General features: G+C 33.7%; 1 pseudogene; it reads left to right on the top strand.

Annotated features, from left to right (window-relative positions):
- LOC107849108 overlaps positions 1–24,781 on the top strand; it is a 66,274-nt pseudogene that overhangs the window by 24,435 nt on the left and 17,058 nt on the right.

Genomic DNA, 24,781 nt, shown 5'->3' with positions numbered 1-24,781 from the left:
GATATCCAAAAATAAAGTAAATAAAAAATGTTTCATTTCCTGAAAGATGGACAAGAATAAATAAGATGACCCACGACATCAAGGAGATGGAGTGCTCATCGTTGGATCAAGATCTGCTATCAAACTCTAGAGGTGAGGTCATACTGAGCCTAGAACACTTTCTGCACTCAACAAAAGAAGAGTATAGGGTAGTATCAGTAAAAAATACTATGTACTGGTAGGTATCATAGGCCAACTCAATTTAATAGCATGTACACAACATAAATCAAATAATAAGTAGACAGGCATCTTCACACAACAAATATTTAATGAATTAACAATACAGCAACAACAGGTCAAACAGTGCTCACAAACAAGCCACATAACCATCAAAAGTATCAACCATACTGTAAACATCTACAGAAATAACACAAATATGTACACACATGCTATGGGACTTATTTTTGCCCAAATAATCATGACCTGCAGGGAACAATCTATGTTCATGTACCGTACCAATGTGAAACCCGATCCAACATAAATATAAACGTACCGATATGGTATCCGATCTAACATAAATATAAACGTACCAATGTGGTACCCATCCAACATAAATATAAATGTACCAGCGTGGTATCCGATCCAATATAAATATAAACTATAACGCCCTAAATTTGGTACCCGGAATACTACACGGTGCTCATGACCCCGAAGGACCACAAGCTAACCCATGACTGATATTTGTAACTAGCACTGAATAGTATACTGTAAATATGTGGAATATAAGTTGTAAGGCCATAAGGTTCAAAACTAAACTAACACTGAATATAAAATAATATCTGTAATGGGGTATAACAATATCCAAAATTAAAATAAACTGTTTGAAACATATTGTAGTCTGAAAGCCTCTAAAACTGACTAAAAACTGTAGAGTTGATGGGATTTGTTCCCAACAGACTCTGAACTACTGAAATAATAAAGTAATAAAATAATTATGCTATCCTTGAATGATGAGGATTCACTACTAGTCTGGCTGCAGAACGTCTGATCTATTAAGGATGCTCGAGAGATCGTGCTACTAAACCTATGGTATAAAACACCATAGCGCAAATACGCCAGTACGATTGAATGTACTGGTATGCAAGTGAGGTAAGCTGAATACAAGGGTTCATATGCATGAATAATAATAACTGACTGATAACATAAACATGAACGCGTGAGAAATACATGCATGAATACATAGACTGGAACTGGGGTTGTGATAATACTGAATACTGATGTACTGATATCTAAGTTTACTAACACTGGAATATTGAATAACTGAGTCTATTGATGATATAAATTACGGAGTTTATGGGTAACTTATATTTGAGGTTACAGGTACTATATTACTGATAACCTATAACTGAGTATACTGATAATAAAAAAACTATCTGACTTCTTTACTTAACTAGGTGACTGTATCTGACAGTCTTGAATCTGAAGAACTATCTGAGTTCTAGACTGAACTAGATGATTATATCTGACAGTCCTGATTCTGATGTAACTTGCTGAGTTTCATACTGAGCTGAGTTTCTGTATCTGACAGTCCTGATATCTGTAGAACGGAACTGAGTTTTATTACTGAGATTAAATCTAAAACTGAGACTGTGGAAGGGAATAATCTAATCGACATACCCCAAATCTAAACTGGTAGGGTCCAACCTGTAACCCCAGCTAGAATGGTGTCAGTACCGTGCCACGAGTAAAGACAAGCTGTGAGTAAACCCCCTATGACAGGGAGTTCTTTTGTCAACCCTTTTTGTAAGGAAAACTCAAAGGAGATGTATAGTCCCTAGACTCATAGGGATACATCTCAACCTATGCTGACTACGTAGTTCTGGAACACAGGGATTGCGACTAAGTATCACACCCTCTATTGGCTAACAGGTGAGCCCTCATCCCTGGGTTCACTCGATATTGAATCCTACACCCAACTGAATAGACACTAAACTGGTTTTCCTAGTACATATTAGGCATGATTGAGTTGTTACTGATGGTACAGTTTTTACTGACTAAACTGAGTTCACTAAGTTCTGCTAGCTGACTGAGTTACTAAGGTCTAAACTGAATACTACTGAGATCTGATAACTGACTGAGATTATAGAGATTATAGAGATTACTGAACAGATGCTGAATTTACTGAATTTTCCTGAGTCACATAACTGACTGAGTTCTACTGATCATGGCTTGACTGTGAGTATCGCAAAAACTAACACTGGCTCTAGGCACACAGCTAAATTGTCGGGTATTAAATATCCCCAGGACTCGATAGCATGAAATTGATGATGCATGACACTTCTTGACACATAACCATAGTCAATAATTCATAGTACAATCATTGCAAATTTTCATGAAGTATTTGACATTCATAATCTTGTACATGGATAGGAATGCATTCAATCACATTCATAGTTTCACAATTCTAGTCTCATGAGCATTCCACCAAACAACTACAAGACATAGATTTATCATGGAAGTCATTTTAAACATAAGGGTGAAATATGGATTTATCATCTAGGTTCTATTGAGTCATAAGGCATGATTCTTGTTCTTTTAGGCATTTTATCAAACACCTAGGATGCATAACTTAGGGCATAGGCATAATTATCAAATTAATACATCATAATTCCACAAAACAACTCAAATTGATAGGTTTTCAAGCCATATACTAACATAGAGTCATGAAAACACATTAAAGATTCCAACTTGGGATTCATACACAACATCAACATGATCATATTAAATCCACAACATAAACATCATAATTTATAATTTAAAAATTTGATTCATGGGTTTCATGGATGAAAGGAATCTATGAATGAACACTTGGTATACCTTAATTCTTGATTCTATGAAGATTGATGGTGGAATTCCCTTGAATTTGGATCCCCAATTGAAAACCATAACTTATTCTTGAGAAGATTTTGTGAGAAGTGGCTATATTATGGTTGAAATAGGGCGTAATCCCGTGTTTTAGACTTATATAGAGGTGGGAAATTGACCCTTTTTCCCCTCAAAGATGCGAACATTTAATGACTAAAAATTGGGCATCAATGCTATTAGCGAAATAGCACGTCATGGCATCAACGCGATAGTTGACGCATCGCACCATCATCGTGTCGAGCCTTAGTACTTTGACCCTGGCAACCTGCAACAATATCAACCAACGTAATTGGCGATGTGGCGCGCCAAGATCGTGTTGGTCTACTAGTTTGGGATTCCGAATGTGGTCTAAACGAGTTCTGAAAAATCTGAAACATATTCAAGAACACCTATTGACCTTCCTAGTCATGAATTAGCAAGAATCCAGACAATTAAAGAACATTAAAGTCATGAAATGAGACTGCAAACTATGTATGGAAACTTAGCTAGAACCTTCTAAGTATGGGACCCCCTTAACAAGAATAAATGGACTGAATTAAGCTTAGGATTTTGTGGGATCTTACAATATCTTCCCATTGGAAATATTCATCCTCGAATGAGACTGATTGAGATGGGGGAAATGATAAGCTGAAGTACATGCTGAACATCAACAACTGAAACATAAATACATGGCTGACATTACTGATTTGTGAGATTTGTTCTAAGCATATATGATGCATGAATTCAAGACTGGCATGACTGATAAGCTGAATATATTATACTGAACATGTATATATGATGCATGAATACATGAATGATCTGACACATGAATGCATGACTAAATATGCATCGGTAATTGATACAAAGTTTATCATAAAAATTTGAGCATCAAACTGGATTAAGTTCAAGGGAGACTATTTCCTTAAACTAAAAATGCCAATGAGCCTAAAATTAATTACTAGATATGCATGAGCAGAAACATGTGAATGTAACTAAGTTTGAAACATGATACATGAGCTGGATATCGTGATCTGAACTGAGTACCTTGAATACGTGGCTTACGGCTGAGATCGGAGTTTGAGGGTCAACTCATGAGTACCCCTTACCCCAAATTGGATTTGTTATAAAAAGAGAGAGCGACACGTTTATGTCATGAAGGTTCAGGAAATTATAGTGTATCTCTCCTTTGGGGTACTATGTCCTTTGAAAATATACTGGGCTGACTTTGTTGAGTTGTGAGAAAAGTTGTGGCGATGCACGAGGCACCTTCTATCTAAATATCTAAGATCTAAAACTAAGACATGATACATGAACTAGGCTGAACACACAACTACCTGGTTAGTCCATCTTAGAATGATCACATTTATGAGACTTCGGTTAGTCTGAACTCTGGGTAGTGTGACTAGATAGAAAGATGGGAAACTACACCATATGAACTTGTCTGTCTGGCTACTAAACTAAATTACTAGCTACTTAACTAACTCTTACTGGAAACTTTTACTCGACTGGAGCATTTCTATGATACTCTTTCTGTAGATTTCTAGTGACTGAAGGGAGAAAGCAAATCTTAGCCTGATCTGAGCAGGACATTAGAATAGGAGATCGCTACATGGCTCGGATTGTTGTATTAGGAGACAAAGCCTATGAAACATCATCTAAGATAAAGAGACTAAGCCTTATGCACTGCAACTAAGACTACTGAAAAGATTCACGTGGGCACTGAGCACAAATTCATAAATATACTAACTTATCTGATTAACTGAATGACTGATAGCTGACTACTGGGTCTGTAAGACTTAACTATACTTACCCTAAAAGGTTGGATTAGACTATAGAGTATTATACATAAAAGTCAATGACTGATTGGGTAACTGAGGTAACTGAGCATGAATGAGTGAAAAATTGTATTACCTTAAGAACGCAAAACCAAGCATCCAACATAATTTAGAAATATTTTGTAAACTGAGGTACTGAAATACCAATGATTGAAGAATTTATGGCCATATGCTATGGTCAGGTAATCCTGAGAGTGAACTAAGTTTACGATCTAACTGGACTAGGACTGGGACTGAGATTGACTAGAGTAGTGAATGCAGTCCTAAATTCTACATGAGAAATATGTTCATCCAGGGGATCTTCCTGAATGGGCTGAGGTGCTGACTAATTATCTGTTCTCCTTTCTCTAGCCCTTTTAGGAGGTATATTCTGTAAACGAAAGGAAAAACAGATTAGAATGGGAGTTAAATTTGAGCTCATGCTCACTGGCACAACATAAATACTATAAGAAAGGAACTGTTCCAAAAACATATCATAGCCTCCTATCTATAAGTGTGGTACACAACACACTCATGCACAAGACTCTACTTGATACGGATTTTCAGACTTCCTAGGACACTGTTGAACCTTAGGCTCTGATACCAAGTTTGTAACGCCCCAAATATGGTACCCAAAACACTACACGGTGCTCATGACCCCAAAAGACCACAAGCTAACCCATGACTGATATCTATAACTGAGCACTAAATAGTATACTTTAAATATGTGGAATATAAATTGTAAGGCCATAAGGTTCAAAACTGAACTAACACTGAATATAAAATAATGTCTGTAATGGGGTATAACAATACCTAAAACTGAAATAAACTGTTTGAAACATATTGTAGTCTGAAAGTCTCTAAAACTGGCTAAAAATTATGGAGTTGATGGGACATGTTCCCAACTAACTCTGAACTACTGAAATAATAAAGTAATAGAATAATCATGCTATCCTCGAATAATGAAGACTCACTACTAGTCTGGCTGCTGAACGTCTGATCTACTAAGGATGCTCGGGAGCTCATGCTTCTAAACCTATGGTATAAAACACCATAGCACAAATACGTCAGTACGATTGAATATACTAGTATGCAAGTGAGGTAAGCTAAATGCAAGGGTCCATATGCATGAACAATAATAACTGACTGATGACATGAACATAAATGCGTGAGAAGTACATATATGAGTACATAGATTAGAACTAGGGTCGTGACAATACTGAATACTGATGTACTAACATCTGAGTTTACTAATACTGAGATACTGAATAACTGAGTCTATTAATGATATGAATTATGAAGTTTACATGTAGCCAATATCTGAGGTTACTGGTACTATATTATTGATAACTAATAGCTGAGTATATTGATAATAAAAAAATTATCTGAGTTCTTTACTGGACTGGGTGACTGTATCTGACAGTCCTGAATCTAAAAATCTATCTGAGTTCTAGACTGAACTGAATGGTTGTATCTGACAGTCCTGATTCTGATGGAACTAGTTGAGTTTTGTACTGAGCTGAGCAACTGTATCTGACAGTCCTGATATCTGTAGAACTGGATTGAGTTCTATTACTGTGATTGAATCTAAAACTGAGATTGTGGGAGGTAATTATCAAACTGACATGCCCCGAATCTGAACTGGAGGGGTCCAACCTATAACCCCAGTTGGAAGGGTGTCAGTACCATGCCACGGGTAAAGACAAGATATGAGTAAACCCTCTCTGACAGGGAGCTCTTTCGTCAACCCCTCCTATAAAGAAAACTCAAAGGAGATGTATAGTCTCTAGACTCGTAGGGGCACATCTCAAGCTACACTGGTTACGTAGTTCTGGAATGTAAGGATTGCTACTAAAGATCATACCCTCTACTGGCTAAGATGTGATCCCCTCATCCCTGGATTCACTCGGTGCTAAATCATACTCCCAATTGAATAGACACTGAACTAGTTTTCCTAGTTTACACTAGGCATGACTGAGCTGTTACTGATTGTATGGTTTTTACTGATTGAACTGAGCTTATTGAGTTTCGTTAAATGACAGAATACTACTGAATTCTGTCAGCTAACAAAATGCTACTGAGTTCTGCTAGCTGATTGAGTTACTAAGGTCTGAACTAAATACTACTAAGATCTGATAACTGACTGAGATTACAGAGATTACTGAGATCACTGAGATTACTGGACTGATACTGAATTTACTGAATTTTCCTGAGTCACATGAATGACTGAGTTCTACTGATCATGGTTTGACTGTGAGTATCATGAAAACTAACACTGGCTCTAATAACATAGCTAAATTATCGGGTATTAAATACCCCAGGACTCGATAGCATGAAACTGACAAGACATAACACTTCTTGACACATCACCATAGTCAACAATTCATAGTACAATCATTGGAAAATTTCATGAAGTATTTGACATTCATAATCTTGTACATGGATAGGAATGCATTCAATCACATTCATAGTTTCACAATTCTAGTCTCATGAGCATTCCACCAAACAACTACAAGGCATAGATTTAACATAGAAGTCATTTTGAACATAAGGGTGAAGCATGGATTCATCATTTAGGTTCTATTGAGTCATAAGGCATGATTCTTGTTCTTTTAGGCATTTTATCAAACACCTAGGATGTATAACTTAGGGCATATGCATAATTATCAACTTAATACATCATAATTCCACAAAATAATTCAATTGGTAGGTTTTCAAGCCACATACTAATATACAGTCATGAAAACACATTAAAGATTCCAACTTGGTATTCATACATAACATCAACAGATCATTATAAATCCACAACATAAATATCACAATTTATAATTTAAAAATTAGATTCTTGGGCTTCATGGATGAAACGAATCCATGAATGAACACTTGACATACCTTCGTTCTTGATTCTATAAAGATTGACGGTGGAATTCCCTTCAATTTGGATCCCTAATTGAAAACCCTAACTTGTTCTTGAGAGGATTTTGAGAGAAGTAGCTATATTATTATTGAAATGGGGCTTAATCTTGTATTTTAGACTTATACAGGGGTGAGAAATTAACCCTTTTGCCCCTCAAAGATGCGAACATTGAATGACTAAAAATTTGGCATCGACGCTATTAGCGATGTGGTGCGTCATGGCATCGACGCAATAGTCGACGCATCGCGCCATCATCGCATCGAGCCTCAGTACTTTGACCCTAGCAACCTGAAATAATATAATCCAACACGATTGGCTATGCGGCACGCTAAGATCGTATTGGTCCATTGTTTTGGGATTCTAAACGTGTCTAACCGAGTTTCAAAAAATCCAAAACTTGTCCAGGAACACCTATTGACGTTCCTGGTCATGAATTAGCAAGAATACGGACCATTAAAGAACATTAAAGTGACAAAATGAGACTGTGGACTTTCAAAGGCTAAAATAAACTAAGTCTAGAAACTTAGTTTGAACCTTCCAAGTGTGGGACCCCCTTAACAAGCATAAATGGACTGAATTAAGCTTAGAATTTTGTGGGGTCTTACATAAACATACCGACGTGGTACCGGATCCAACATAAATATAAACAAGTATTATCAATATCAATTTACACAACCTCACAACATGTTACACAATGTACCAAGTTTACAAGTACACTTAAAGTCATAAGACAATTCCATCAAGTCAATTTTTAATAAACATTCATACACGAATCAATAATCCAAACATCAACAATTTCAAGCATGTCCGAATACCAATCCACAAGTATCCAATTTAGGAGAATACACATAATTAAGTCGAGTCTGAACTCCAATTAAATCGTAACCTACCTCAATCAAAGAACTCGAACCCAATCCACAATGCAAGGGTATTGCCCTTCCGTAAAACTTCCAAATATTTCAAATCTGTTCAAGTATGTAATCCCAATAAGAGTATGGATCTAATGACAGATATTTTACATGTTATCACTTTAAAGTTTAAGACCACAGAAACAATCAAGACAATAGCTTGCAATTGCCAAACTCTACGTGTAAACCTCAATTTCTCAATCTATCTTAATATTATCCTCAATATGATTATGGCGTCATTATTATTACATTGTTAATTTCAAAAATAACAACTGTTGGTTTTAAATTTTGAAAGTACACTGCTAATTCCAATAATGGCATCATATTTGCTAATTACCAATAAACAATTCTCTAGTCTAAGACAAGAACAATGTGAAAATCCCCAGAATTGCCACTACGTAACTTTTCTTTTTCCATTAAGCTTAATAAAGACCAAAAAAATGATTTGATAGCATATAATTTCCTTAACTTAATAGGGACAACAAATGAAATCTATTCTGAAAGTAAAAATATTACTATCAACTCATGAAGTGGTTGTGGGTATAAAGGTCACAATAGACGTTCATATAGGAAATATCGTAAATGATATATTTGTTCTAATGTTTTCTTTTTTTATAATTTTTTTACACTTTTCATAATAATGAAATCATTTGTTAAATGTGTTTAATGACATTTATCTCCCATTTACTATAATGCATTATAAATGACAATAAGTAATATAGTTATGTATTTCTAACTTTGAATGAAAATACATATGCTTTTGCTATGACTCCTAAATACTATAATGCATTATAGATGACAATAGGTAATACAGTTATGTATTTCTAAATTTTAATGAAAAAATCATATGCTTTTGCTTTGAAAAATACATATGTTTTTGGGTAAATATATTTGATGAATGTGTTGTGACCTATATGTATTTCCTTAAAATTGTATTAACGCTTAAATCATAATCATAATTTTCTATAATTTGTTACAAAATTTGTGTATTCGAAAATATATTTATCACCTCTATGTATTTGAAAACACATTTATCGTATCTATGTATTTCAAATTTTAATGAAAAAATCATATGCTTTTGCTTTGAAAAATACATATGCTTTTAGGTAAATGTATTTGATGAATGTGTTGTGACCTATATGTATTTCCTTAAAATGATATTTATAGTTGTCTATTTGTATTAGGCGTCATAGTTAACAACATAGGTTTTTTTATGAATTTGGCTAAACGTATTTGTTAAACTATATAGTATATGAACACAGAGTAAAATACATATATGAAGCAGCATATCTATTTGATCTTCATATATGTATTTGATATTATATGAACAAAGAATAAAAATCATATTTGAAGCAACTTAAAATACATATATAAAGTGCATAAGTATATGTGAAACCTTATATGTATGTCTATAAACATATGTATGTAATGTAAATTGCATATGTATTTTAAAGAAAAATCTGTAAACTGCATATGTATATATTGATATGTAAACTGAACCCATATATATATTACTGTACACTTTAATAAAACAGATACTATAATTATCGAAAATATATGCAACATAAAAGACTAAAATGAAGAACTTTCATTCACATTAAAATACTAAAACAGAACATAAGTTTCAACAACTACTGCACTAAATTACTATCAACATCCAGTTAAATTTTCTCAAATACAAAATGGAATAAAATCATCAACCATCAGACTTCAACTACTTCTATGATACTTGTTATCTTGCTTTCCCTAATAGGCCAATGGTGCTTCGTCGTCACTTTGAGCTTTAGCATCTTATTTTCTCATACCGTAGTCCCACAATAGTGAAGCATATCTTATAAGAAGTGCTTTGGGTTTGAACTCAGCCAAAGGAATGCCTTGACCATAAGAAAGGCACTCTGCATATGTAACCATATAGAGTACACAGTCCCTACATAAAAATATTAAATAATAATTAAAATATATTTTGAACAAACTTAAAAACTTGGTATATGTATAATTAAAATACTTACATGCTTCCACTTTGTTGTTGAGGAAAATCCTCTACAAAATACACATTAAAAAGGTCTTTCATATCTTTATCTTTGTATCTTAGATGATTATCAAGATCAATAATTTATTTTCATAGAAATTACAAACCTGGAGACAAAAAGGGATAATCTGGACTAACTTCTCAATTTCAGCAAGAACAACAACATCATGACCAGAAGAAGAGTATGAATCATATATGAATATGCACCTATCTGAAAACAATAAAACAACAAGCACCCAATGATGTTTGTCCTTTACATTGACAGGAATAAAAATATTATCAACGGTGTACCATGGCACTGTAGCATGCATATATATTCATTAATGTATTCATTAAGATGGTATTTCTGTCCTCTCGCATTAAGAGTTGGATAATTTAACAAATAAACTACCATCACATTCTTAACTATGTTCATGAAGTTGTAATCTGCTATGTTGTATTTGTATGTGCTGTGAGGCTTATACTTTAACTTCTTCCACAAGTAGTAAAAGCAAACTTCAATTTGCTACAATAAGTAATACTACAAATTTAAGAACATTCATATAAGTTCTATATAAAATAAACATATGTATGTAATGTAAACTACATATGTATTTTTAGGTTTAATATGAAAATTGCATATGTATAAAATGATAGGTAAATTGCATCTACATATATACACACTATGTAAAATACATAAATGAAATAGCATATGTATTTTTAAAACAACATATGTATATTAAGAAACACATTGTAAAATATATATATAAGAAATATATGTATGTAATGTAAAAAACATATGTATTTTTAGGTTTAATCTGAAAACTGCCTATGTATATAATGATATGTAAACTGCATCTACATATACACACAATGTAAAATACATATATGAAACAGCATATGTATTTTTAAAATAGCATATGTCTATTAAAAAAAAACATTGTATAATACATATATGAAACAACATATGGATTTTTAAGATGGCATATGTATTTTAGGTAACATTATATGTATTTTAATTTGTATTACAACTCTATAAGAATATACATAATAGGCCAAATCCATCGACGGCCCCCTAAACTTGGCACCATCTTTCACTTTGACACCTCAAGTGGACGTTGTTCACTTTTGGCACCTCAAGTAGCTATAAAACATGTCATTTTGGCACCTTTCGACATTATCTCTGGTGAGTGGGTCTCACTCGCTGCCAACGTGGATTACCCAACCAATTAATTTATGTCATCTAATTTTACATTGCCACATCATTATATATACACACAATTAATTTTTAAAAAAGGCCAAAATACATGGCAATTATATCCAATGAATTAATGACACATGTTTTATTCCCTAAATAATTACAAAAAATCCCCCACATTGTCTTCTCCACCCAACTTTCTTTTAGCTTAAACCTCCATTAATGGAGATTGAACTTTTCAATAATGATAAACATACCTCCTCATTCTCTAACAATAATAGATCTATATTAATAGCTTCACGAATTTCAGATATATGATGAAATATGGAGAATGATGAATTTTAGATCTACATTGATTCTTTTCTATTAGTAAAGAATCCACTATCCTTGTGAAAAAGTAAAAACAAATTGCATTTGTCCTCCTAAATAATTTCACTTTTCTTTGCACGCTTTGTGTTTGATAAAATTTCCCAAAGAAGTAAACCATTGAATTTTTAGTGATTCTTTGCATTTTTGAGTAGTTTTGCAGAAATATTAATTTGAATATTTTTTATTAAAGTCATATGTGTCTGTTCAATAAGTAAAAGAAAATGGAGAAGAAAGGAGTATTTTGTTGTGTTCTTTGTGTGGGTTGATGGAATGAATATTTTTTTTCTTTTGGGTGTTAATGATGTCGTGGATAGAAGAGAAGAAATTTGGGTTGCTGTTTTGGGTGTAATTTGGTTGTTGTTAGTGTGGTAGTGTGTTCCATTGATTCTTAAAAAATTCAACCTCCATTAATGGAGGTTAAAGTAAAGAAAAATTGTGTAGAGAATATGAAATTTTCAAAATCTTAATGTATAATTTTAAAAAAATTTAAAGATAAAAAAATTACAAAATGTCTCTCAAAAATTATGAAAATACCCCTGAAACACGCCCAAAAGCGAGTGTAATACACTCTCTTTGCTGAATCAGCAAAAGGTGCTAAAGTGACACAGTTTATGGCTACTTGAGGTGTCAAAAGTGAACGTCCAGTGAAGTGCCAAAGTGAAAGATCATGCCAAATTTAGGGGGCTACCAATGGGTTTGGCCTACATAATAATAATCTACTTACAGAGTCTGTCCATAACTAACCAACAAAACTCATAATGTAGAATTAATTTTTATCTTTGACTGTCCGAACTCCAAAATGCATAATTGATCTGATTGACTTCGTCCTCTTGTAATGTTCCTCTTTACCCTTTCTGGTAATTTATTCAATACATTACTAATTCATGAACAAATAAAATTAAAAGAACAATACAATTTAGTTAAACATAAATACCTTTTTGCATGACCTTTAATAAGTTCCACTGAAATCCACTCTATGAACTTGTTGCCAACGTTAGTGTCCTCTATTCCATGAATTGGGTGAGAAACAAAAGGATGCTTCTGAGAGAATGTATGTAGTCGCCCTGCAGAGCTTCCTTTGTAATTACAAAATCAAAAAATCTAAATGATAAAATATACTTGCAAGAAGTTCTACCTTTTGTTTAAAATATAAAGATAGTACAAACATATGACAGTAAAAAAATATATATAAGTTAGTGTACTTACCAGCTGCTGAACCAAACTTAATTGTGTATGGGGATTCCTTGAATCTAGACGATCACCTATTCTTTATCATTGGTTCAGGAGTTTGTTGTTCACGATTTGCTGATGGATGTACGATGATATTTTTTTTGGGTTCGGGTAAGCATTGACACTAGGTAGCAGCTCATCGGGGATTGTGATTTATGTATCAAAAAAAAATTAGTTTATCCCTTTTTTTCGTAGTTGTTTGATAAATGAGTTTATGTTGGTGTCCTAATTTGCTCCTCTGAATAAGTTTTAGCCACACCATGATCTGATGTATTTGCACTCATACCTGTATTATCTTTATTGGTCTACAAAAAATAAAAATAAAATAATTTGTTCTGGCCATTATAAATGACATTACCTCAAAAATATATTCATTATACATACTCGACAATCATCTTGAACAACCGGCTCAGAACGTAATCCAAATTAATGCTTTGGAGAAGCTCATCGGGTATTAAAAATTGAGATTCAGATGGATCTTTTGTTTGATCTGACTGAAAATCAGTAGATCCCTTGCAAATAAGTAAAAAACATAAAACAACATTAATAAGTCATCCAGTTGTATATCATTATATACATATAAAACAGAAGTACAAAAATACATATATTTTTTTACATATGAAAGTGTAACTACATATGTATATAAACATATACATGAAAATATAAAACAACACAAACATAATGAAATTTTATTTATTTAATAGTATTTATAAATAACATATGTAAGTTAACTATTTATCATTGTACCATCAAACTTCTTATCTAAACTATGAACCACATCGGGACTGAAGCGTTGGGGTGATGTTTTTACACCAGCCTCATTCATATGTGGCTGATCAGATTCTTTCTCTTTAAATTGTTGCTATAAATACTTATACAAGTACATTCAACTATTAATACACAAGCATTACATTTGTATACTGAATATGTATATGTCAATCCACCAAAAATACATATTTACGTCAGATATGTATTTTTAAGCTTATTTGAATAATAAATATTTTACCTTTCTTTGTTCGATTGCTTTCATAATCATATCAAACTTTGTCGACACTAGAATATGAATTTCTTTCAAGTCTGTACGAACCTGTTTACAAATAAAATCAATTAGCAATATTTTTAATGTGCACACGTATTTATCAAAAAACTTACCTCATTACGGAATGATTCAAGCACTTTCTTTGAAATAACTACTTCTTCATCTACAGGACTCTTTGACTGGACTGGAGTAAAAATTACACTTGTTGTTTGCTTCACATTCTGCTAATTTGAAGCAGTTGTATGTCGTGTTTGAATCTGTTTAAAAACTGGTGTCTTCAAACTTGGTACCTTTGCAGCACAGGGAGGTGATGTCCTCTTTTGTATATGCTCATTAACAACATTGTGTTTTTGTTGCTTCAAAGATTTCTTCACTAGTAAGGTTGATGAATCAGCCTTTAATTTTTTTAGCTTTCATAAATTTATTTTGGTGGTGGATCCTGAAAATCATCATTTGAATCAACTGAAGGTTTAGCTACAACCTCATCTTGCTGTGGTATTTCAAACTTTGAAATTTCCCTTCAAGTTGGCTTAATGTTCTTAAATACAACCTAGGAATATACAAAAGGTATGCTAAAGTATCTGTAAAATAATTGTAAAGAAAATATATATATGTAGACTATATATGTATATGCAAAATACATATTAATAGAATACATATAAATACATATGTATTTATTCACTACAAATTTTTCCATCTTCATTAAACATAGCGGCCATCAGATACTCAAAGCGTGATCGAGGTGCATTTGTCTTCTAGTTTAATAATCGGGGAATTCGATTGTCAACCTTGGAAGCAACCTTTAGAGGAACATTAGAATAACACTCATAAAGCCACACTTGAATAGCAAGTGGCATTTCCTGTAGCAAATAAAATTGTCCACCGGCTTTCAACTTATTGTTTAAAATTTTAGTCACATCCTTGAATGATAAAGTCCCCCCCCCCCCATAGAAAATCCTTATATCGACCACTCTCCATCAAATCAAAATGGAGTTGTGGTATAACAGCAGTATCAACATTCAATAAAACAAATGCATGAAGGAAATATAGAATTGCAAACTTCTATGCATCCTCATCATTGTTCTATCCCCAAACTTTGTCTGAGACTACTCTAAACAAATGTCTTTTTTGTATACAATTAAAACCATTGAAGTACTGCTGAACAATCCTATTTGGTACCTCCTCATCAAAAATGAAGTTGTACCTATTACCAACATAATTCAACCCAACAATAATAGCAACTTTCCTTGGAGTGAATAGAGAAGTGCTAGTAGCCCGAATGACTATCGCAATAGTAGAACTTCCCTTTATCTCAGGGGACATAACACATCTGTATAACTGTGCTTGAAATACATAGTGTTTCTTCTTCATGAAATAATCAAAAATATTATTATCAAAAAAATGCTTGTATTGCTCATTGGTTAATACTACCTGTAAACTTTCCTCAATATCATTATCACTGTGGCAGCACATATGTGGTGTCAACTTTGAAAGTTTTCTTTTCATGAATATTTCATCACGTGGAACCTATACAACAAAAAAATTATACCTTAGTACACTGTAACAAACAACAAACACAATCAACACATCACAAAAATACATATAATATAAATATAAATATGCATATGTTTATTGAACAGAACAAAAATACAATACCGGCACTACACAAAAATACATATGAAAGTGGATAAGTATATATAAAAATACAAATGCTTCCATGTACCTTAAATGTATATTGAACAGTACAAAAATATAATACCAGCATTACACAAAAATACATATGAAAGTGCATATGTATAAACAAAAATACAAAATACTTCCATGTACCTAAAATGTATATTTAGCCAGTCATATTAAAAATACCAAATTGTATATATACCAAACCTATATATACTGTATTGAAAAAATATTTGAAAATGTATTTGTATTTCAAAAAATACAAAAACATCCATAACCCCAACTGTATATTTTAACAATCAGAATATCCAAATATATACTTCAACATTCCGATATACTGAAAATACATAGCAATTGTAAAAAAAAATACATATAGACAAATACCTCTTCATAAATAGTTCATATATAAATATATTTTTTATACATGCAAATTAGCATATGTATTTAACATGAAAATACATATGAATACATATTACCACAAAATGTATATTTAAGTTATCAGTTTCACCAAAATACATATCAGTAAATACATATCAGCTTCACCAAAATACATATTACCCCAAAATGATATCAGCTTTACTGAAATTTCTAAATACATATCAGTAAATAAAAATACATATACACAGAAAAATACTTCTTTCTCCTTATCTTCTTCCGATTCAAAATCAGAAGAGTTTTCAACATCATCATTTAGAACATTGCTTGACTCTTTAATTTCTTTTATTTTCCTTTTCTTCTAATATTTTTGTAATTTTGGGACTTTTGGAGAAGAAATTTTTTTCAATCATTTTTTTTTAAATATCAGTCATCTTCATTGGATCGTTATGAAACTTAGACCTAAGCTCCTTGGTACTCACTGATTTCTTCGACTGTATAGAAGTAGAAATAATTTTAAATACTTCGTCTTGAGTTAATCCAAGACTAAATAATAGTGTATTATTAGACAATAAATTAATAAGTGGTATACCCCTATTTATTCTTATTTTTTGTGTGTGTTCTGCCATTAGAGTATAAAAACCTCAACTCGAAGTTGATAATGGTTTACAGTAAAAAATACAAAAAAATAATATTGTGAAATAGATAACATGCAATAACTTAAATTTAATTGTTACCGGAAATTGTGGAACACTATCCTTATCAAAACATAAAAAAAATGTGAGAAAGGAAAAAATTTGAAAGAGAAATCTGAGAGATTTAGAACAATAAAAGGTAAAGTAAAAATTAATTAAAGGAAAGAGAAAGAGAGTACAAAGAAGTGGCGTGAAAAGTGCAATCTTATACATAGTAAAGTTGTAAAATGCGGTAAATGAGGGACCCCACTTTAAAAAATGTTATTTTTGCTATATAATGTACTTTAAAAGCGTTGTTATTTTTCATAATTTAAGTCTTAAGTGTGTTATTTCCTGCAGTTTTTCCATCTAATAAATAGTCCTTATGGCCATTTTTGAAAAAAAAATATTAATGAATTTAAAAAGATAAAATATATTCTATTTTAAAATATGTCACGTGGGCCGAAAAAATACATGCTAGGCATGTGTATGTCACTTCTCTAGAGGATGAGATCGTCCCTAAAGTAAAGACCATCAAATAGACAAGTCTATAAGGTTAATTAAGACTACATATAATTGAAATATGCAATTAATAACTTAAACCAAATTTAGTTAGAAGAGGCACAGTTTGGGCCAACCAAAATTAATTTTTTGGAGATATTCAGTTTTTTGGTTATGAATTGATTTTTAATTTTATTTTTAAAATTTTTGAATTTTGAATTTGATATTGAATTTTATACGTCGAAAGATTCAAATATCCGAAATCCAAGTTATGATATATCTTATATTTAGTCCTACTCTTATGATCAATGTTTCAAAGGTCCAATTGTACCTTAACTGTTACACCTTAACTCCATTAATTTTGTTTCCCCTAATGATGAAAACGAGTACGTAAACAACAGATGATTTGTGGTTAGTGGTAAAAGGAACTGAAATATCCAAACTGATTAATTTGAAGTTGAACTTAAAAAGTAGTCCAATTTAATTTGAACTTATTTGCATTATAATTTTTTGTAAAAATTACATATATCACGACATTTTTACTAGTATTTACTAAAAATCTCAATTATTTTCAAAATTTCATAAAATCCCAACTTTTAGCCTTTGATGATACATATAACTTAAGTTAGATACATGTAATACCCCGAAAAAATTTTTGTTGAAATTTTGTGCGTAATCGTGTTGGGTTCTATCTTCTAGAAAGAATTATAAAAAAATTTTGTGCAGAATGTCTTAGATTATGACCAACCATTATGTAGAGTATCAAATAAGCGTTCCAACAATATGTGGATCATCCAAAACGGACACCCGAACGACAAGTTATGAACATTCCGATCGAATCGTGAATAGTAGTGAACAGCAAAACGTGCAGGAAAAAGTACTGAGGACTGGAGTATTTTTACTCCAATTTTAAACAATCATAACTCCTTGTACATAATGATCTAGGTAATCTACTATATATCAACGGAAAGCTCTACGAGTCCTCTTTCCAATGAAATTGGTTCTATCCAATTTTTCTATTGAAGCAAAAAGTTATGGTCAATCTACTTTAGCCTATCAAAAGCAAATTTTTAGGTCAACTTCAAATGATCATAACTCCTCGTACACAATGATCTGGGTGAGATACTATATATCAACGGAAATATATGAGTGTCCTCTTTCTAATGAAATTAGTTTCATCCAATTTGGATATCGGAGTAAAACGTTATGGTTGATCTACTTCAGACTATCAAAACAGTCCACCAAATGACAGATTTGAGAATTATTTAATTTTTAGGGGCGTTTTGGTCATTCCTCCTCACCCAAAATCTGTCCAAACCCTATATTAAAGCCTATTAGAAGCATTATATGTTATATTTCATTAAATTCCCAAAAACAAAAACCCTAAGCTCCTACATCCAACTTCAAGAACCTTCAAAGTTCATCATTAATTCTGCAAATTTATTTAAGATTTCAAGCTCCTAATTCAAGAACTTCAAGAACCTCCAAAGTTCACCGTTAATTCAGCAAATTTATTCAAGATTCCAAGTTCCTAGTTCAAGAACTCCAAGAACCATCATTCAAAGGCACGATTAACATCTCAAAAACGAGCATCGATCTAAAGTTCATCATTCAAGGTATGTGGGATTTTTCAACAAGAACTCTCTTTCGTTCTTGTGCCTAAAAGTAATTTTCTTTACAAAGGCATAATTTTTATTTGATTGTTTATGAATTTGAAGCATAAACCCATATCTTATGATAATTATTATGAAATCTTGATGTTTATGATTTTAAAAAGATGAATTTACATGTGTGGAGATATAAAGCATGAATCTTGAACGATATTTATCATGATTTTGATATTTGGGTCATAAATCCCCATTGAAAATTATGTTTTTTCTAGAAAGTGTGTGTTATAAGTACGTTGATGTTGAATATTTGAGATATTTTGAATGATTTGACCTTTTGGTCTTAATGAAGTTGTTTTGAACTCAGTGTGAAAGAAATCCACAACGTGGTTGATTTTGATAGATAGGAAGCATGATGGCTCCCGATGTATATTTATATATTACTGAAATTATTTTGTTGTGGATTGTCTTTGAAATGATCTGATCTAAGTTCGGGAGAAATCTTTAGCACCGAGTGGGAGGTATAAAGCAACCTTACTTTCCTAGAACTACGTGCCCCGTAGGAGTGAGCCTGAGGCTAATTTATATAGTGATCACTAGTTTGTGTGGATTTAATATCGATAGTCCTACTCTGATGGCAAGGATAGGACGGCTCTCCCCAACGTGGGTTGTACGTTGGACTCCATGTAGCTCACATGATTTATGTCAGTTATAGGATTTCCCAGTGTGTGTGTGTTTCCTTGTGTCTATGGTGAATGGTGAAGTGATTTGAAAGTGGAATTGTAAAAGTTATTCTTTTGAAAGATTTAAATGATATTTACATTATGAGAATTGATATTCTTGATGAACTGAAAGTGATTGACAAATTATATGATGACTCACATGTGTTATTGTACTTATTTCATCCTCTCATGATTATGATAATTTTCTTCAAGCTATGTAAGTCTTTCATACATCCTGCATATTTCTTATAAATATTTATAATGATGATGTTTATAAAACTGCATACACCCCCATATACTCGGTTCCTTTCCATGGTACTGACCTACATCTTCGGATGTGGGCTGCATTTTCTCAGAATGTAGGTTCAGGTGCTCAGTTCTAGGTTCGACAGTGATTCTTCGAGCATGCTGTTCTACATCCTCTGTCGTGGTGAGTCCTCATGTTCAGAGGACGTGATGTCTGATGTTGGTTTCACGGAATTATTTACATTTAATACTGAGTATGAGTCAGTTGGGGCATGTCTCAATGGCTCGCTGGTTTTATTGATTCTCTTAGAGGCTTGTCAGACTAGTATAGATATTGGGAGTTGACTAATAAGTCGTATTTTGTTATCTTTCTGAAATTCTTTTATTCTTGGATGATGATTACTTTGTTGATATTTGAGGGTTATTTATGGAAACCCCGTTGATTCGTGTTGAACTGAATGAAAATGGCTTAAAGGGTTAGCTTAGGGCTACTCATTTTCTCAAGCACCGTGTGACGCTCCGGGACCCAAATTTTGGGGCGTTACAAAATTGGTATCAGAACCTAAGGTTTTAAGGTGTCCTAAGAAGTCTAACAAGCCGCGTTAAGTAGAGTCTTGATCATCGGTGTGTAGCGCGCCACATCTATGAGCAAGAGGCTACGAGACGTTTTAGGAAAAAGTGTGATTCTTTCTTTCAGAAGTCTATCGTGCTTAAAGTGTCTCTCTCTGCTATTGATTCGTGCTCTCCTCTTTCAGAAATATGCCTCCACGTTGACCAAGCTCTTTCTGCCCATTTCTATTCATCCTTACCATATGGCCCCTGCAGAACTTAAGGAGTTGAAAGAGCAACTCAAAGATCTACTAGATAAGGGTTTTATAAGGCCCAGTGTTTCTCCTTAGGGTGTTCCTGTGTTGTTTGTGAGAAAGAAAGATGGCTCTTTGCATATGTACATTGATTACCGCCAACTGAATAAAGTCACCATAAAAAATAAGTAACCCCTTCAGAGAATAGATGATTTGTTTGACCAATTTCAAGGTGCAAGTTATTTCTCAAAGATAGACCTTCATTCCGGCTATCATCAACTCAAAGTTAGGGAGTGTGACATCCCGAAAACCACTTGTCGAACTCATTATGGCCATTTTGAGTTTCTTGTTATGTCTTTCGGTTTAACTAATGCCCTAGAAGCTTTCATGGACCTTATGAATCGAGTGTTCAGACCATATCTGGATATGTTTGTCATAGTGTTCATCGATGATATACTGGTGTACTCCCGTAGTGAGGATGAACATTCTGATCATCTTCAAACTGTCTTGCAAACCCTTAGAGATCACAAGTTGTTTTCCAAGTTCAATAAGTGTGGGTTTTGGCTAAGGTCAGTTGCTTTTTTAGGTCATATCGTTTCTTCCGAAGGTATTAGAGTTGATCCCCAAAAGACCGAAGCTGTTAGAAATTGGCCTAGACCTATTTCTCCGACTGATATTCAAAGTTTCTTGGGTTTATCTGGCTATTACCACCATTTTGTTGAGGGTTTCTCCTCTATAACGTCTCCTATGACTCGGTTGACCCAAAAGAAAGTGAAGTTCTTATGGTCTGAATCTTATGAGAAGAGATTTCAGGAGTTGAAGACTCGACTTACTTCAGCCCTTGTTTTGACTTTGCCTGATGGTGTTGATGGTTTTTTGGTGTACTGTCGAGAGTTGGGTTGGGTTGCGTATTGATGCAGAAGGGTAAGGTGATAGCTTATGCTTCTAGACTGTTGAAAACCCATGAGAAAAATTATTCTACCCATGACCTTGAGTTGGTTACTGTTGTGTTTGCTTTGAAAATCTGGAGACACTATTTGTATGGTGTCCATGTTGATGTTTTCACTGATCATAAGAGTCTACAGTATGTGTTTACCTAGAGAAAATTAAATCTTAGGTAGAGACGATAGTTAGAATTGTTAAAGGACTATGATATGAGTGTGTTGTACCATTCGAGCAAGGCCAATATTGTGGAGGATACCCTAAGTAGAGTGTCCATGGGTAGTGTTTCGCATGTGGAAGAAGGTAAGAAAGAGTTGGATCGTGACGTACATCGCTTGGCTAGATTGGGGGTTAGGTTGTTTAACTCTGCTGAAGGTAGCATAGGGCTTCAGAGTAGGTTCGAATCCTCCTTGGTTTCAGAAGTGAAGGAAAAACAATACTTAGATGCTAGTTTGGTCAGACTGAAGGAGTCAGTCAAGGACCAAAAAGTAGAGATCTTCTCCCAAGGGGGAGATGGTGTGTTGAGATTGCAGGGTAGATTGTGTGTTCTGAATGTTGATGACCTGAGACAGAGGATTATGGCTGAAGCGCAAGGGGCGCGATATTCTATTCATCCTGGTGCCACCAAGATGTACCGAGACTTGTGGGAAATCTATTGGTGGAGTGGCATAAAGAAAGATATTGCGCATTTGTAGCTAAGTATGCAACATGCCAACAGGTTAAGGTTGAACACCAAAGACCTGGTGGTATGATGCAAGAGTTTAGTATTCCCACTTGGAAGTGGGAAGAGATAAAAATGGACTTCGTGATTGGTTTACCTCCTTCCCGATGCCATCATGATTCCATTTGGGTTGTGGTTGATAGGTTGACTAAGTCTGCTCATTTCTTGCCTGCTCATACTTCATATACTACTGAGGATTACGCTAGATTGTATATTCGAGAGCTAGTCAGACTGCATGGAATTCCCTTGTCTATCATTTCGGATAGGGGTACTCAGTTCACTTCACAATTTTGGAAAGCATTTCAGAAGGGTATTGGTACCCAAGTGCTTTTGAGTTCTGCTTTTTATCCGTAGACCGATGGTCAGGCTGAGCGGACCATCCAGACCTTAGAGAATATGTTGAGAGCTTGTGCACTTAACTTTAAAGGAAGTTGGGATGATCACTTACCGTTGATAGAGTTTGCTTACAATAACAGTTTCCACTCTAGTATTGGCATGGCTCCGTTTGAAGCCTTATATGGGAGGAAGTATAGATCACCCATAGGTTGGTTCGAGGTGGGTGAAGCGGCTATGAGTGGTCCTGATTTGGTATTCGAGGCTATGGAAAAAGGTAAGTTGATTAGGGAAAGGTTGAAAACTGCGCAGAGTAGTAAAATTCATATGCGGATGTTAGAAGGAGAGACCTTGAGTTTGAAGTTGGTGACCTAGTGTATCTGAAAATTTCACCCATGAGAGGGGTGAAGAGATTCGGAAAGAAGGGAAAGTTTAGTCCTCGTTATGTTGGTCCTTACAAAATTCTTAACCGTGTTGGTAAGGTAGCTTATGAGGTTGAGTTGCCTTCCGAGTTGTCCTCTGTTCATCCAATATTCTATGTATCCATGCTTAGAAAGCATATTAGCAATGTTGTGGTAGTGGATTCCTCTGTGAGTGCTGATATTCAAGAAAATCTTTCTTTTGATGAGATTCCTGTTGAGATTCTTGTTTTCAGTGTCCGAAGACTAAGGAACAAAGAAGTTCCCTTGGTCAAGGTGTTGTGGTGAAACCAATCTGTTGAGGGTGCAACTTGGGAAGCTGAGGTGGATATGCGATCCAAGTACCCGCACCTATTTTTTGCGAACTCTGATCAAGCCGAAGGTACCGTTCCTTTCTAAATCATGTACTTTTGATAAAAGTTGCAGCAGTTCAACTGTCATTTATTATGTGTTCAGCTGTAGTTTCTTGAATTTATGCATTCTATGTTGCATTAGGAGTGAGAAACGATGTGGTGATGAGTCTAACAAATAGTTTCAGCTGTATGCTCTATTCCCTTTCTAATATTATCATGTCTAGCGTCATTCGAGGACAAATGTTTCCAAGGAGGGGATGATGTAATACCCCAGGAAATTTCTTGTTGAAATTTTGTGCGAAAAAATTTTTGCATTCTATCTTCTAGAATGAATTATAAATTTTTTCGTGTGGAATGTCTTATATTATGACCCACCATTACGTACAGTATCGAATAAGCTTTCCAAAGATATATGGATCATCCAAAATGGACACCCGAGCGACAATTTATGAACATTCCGATCGAACCTTGAATAGTAGTGAACAGTAAAACGTGCAGGAAAAAATACTGAGGCCTGGCGTATTTTTACTCCAACTTTAAACGATCATAACTCCTTGTACATAATAATTTGGGTGATCTACTATATATTAACGGAAATCTCTGCAAATCCTCTTACTAATGAAATTGGTTTCATCCAATTTGTCTATCGAAGCAAAAAGTTATGGTCGATCTACTTCAGCCTATCAAAAGAAAATTTTTGGGTCAACTTCAAACAATCATAACTCCTCGTACACAATGATCTGGGTGAGATACTATATATCAATGGAAAGATATGAGAGTCCTCATTCTAATGAAATTAGTTTCATCCAATTTAGATATCGAAGTAAATCGTTGTGGTTGATCTACTTCAAACTATCAAAACAGTCCACCAAAGGACAGATTCGAGAATTATTTGATTTTTAGGGGCGTTTTGGTCATTCTCCCTCACCCAAAATCCGTTCAACCCTATTTTAAAGCCTATTAGAAGCATTATATGTTATATTTCATCAAATTCCCTCAAAAAGAAAACCCTAAGCTCCTACATCCAACTTCAAGAACCTCC

This window comes from Capsicum annuum, chromosome 12 (genome assembly GCF_002878395.1).
Source record: "Capsicum annuum cultivar UCD-10X-F1 chromosome 12, UCD10Xv1.1, whole genome shotgun sequence".
In the NCBI taxonomy this organism is placed as follows: domain Eukaryota; kingdom Viridiplantae; phylum Streptophyta; class Magnoliopsida; order Solanales; family Solanaceae; genus Capsicum; species Capsicum annuum.
Note: the sequence above shows the minus strand (reverse complement) of the source record. Positions and strands in the feature narration are given on the sequence as shown.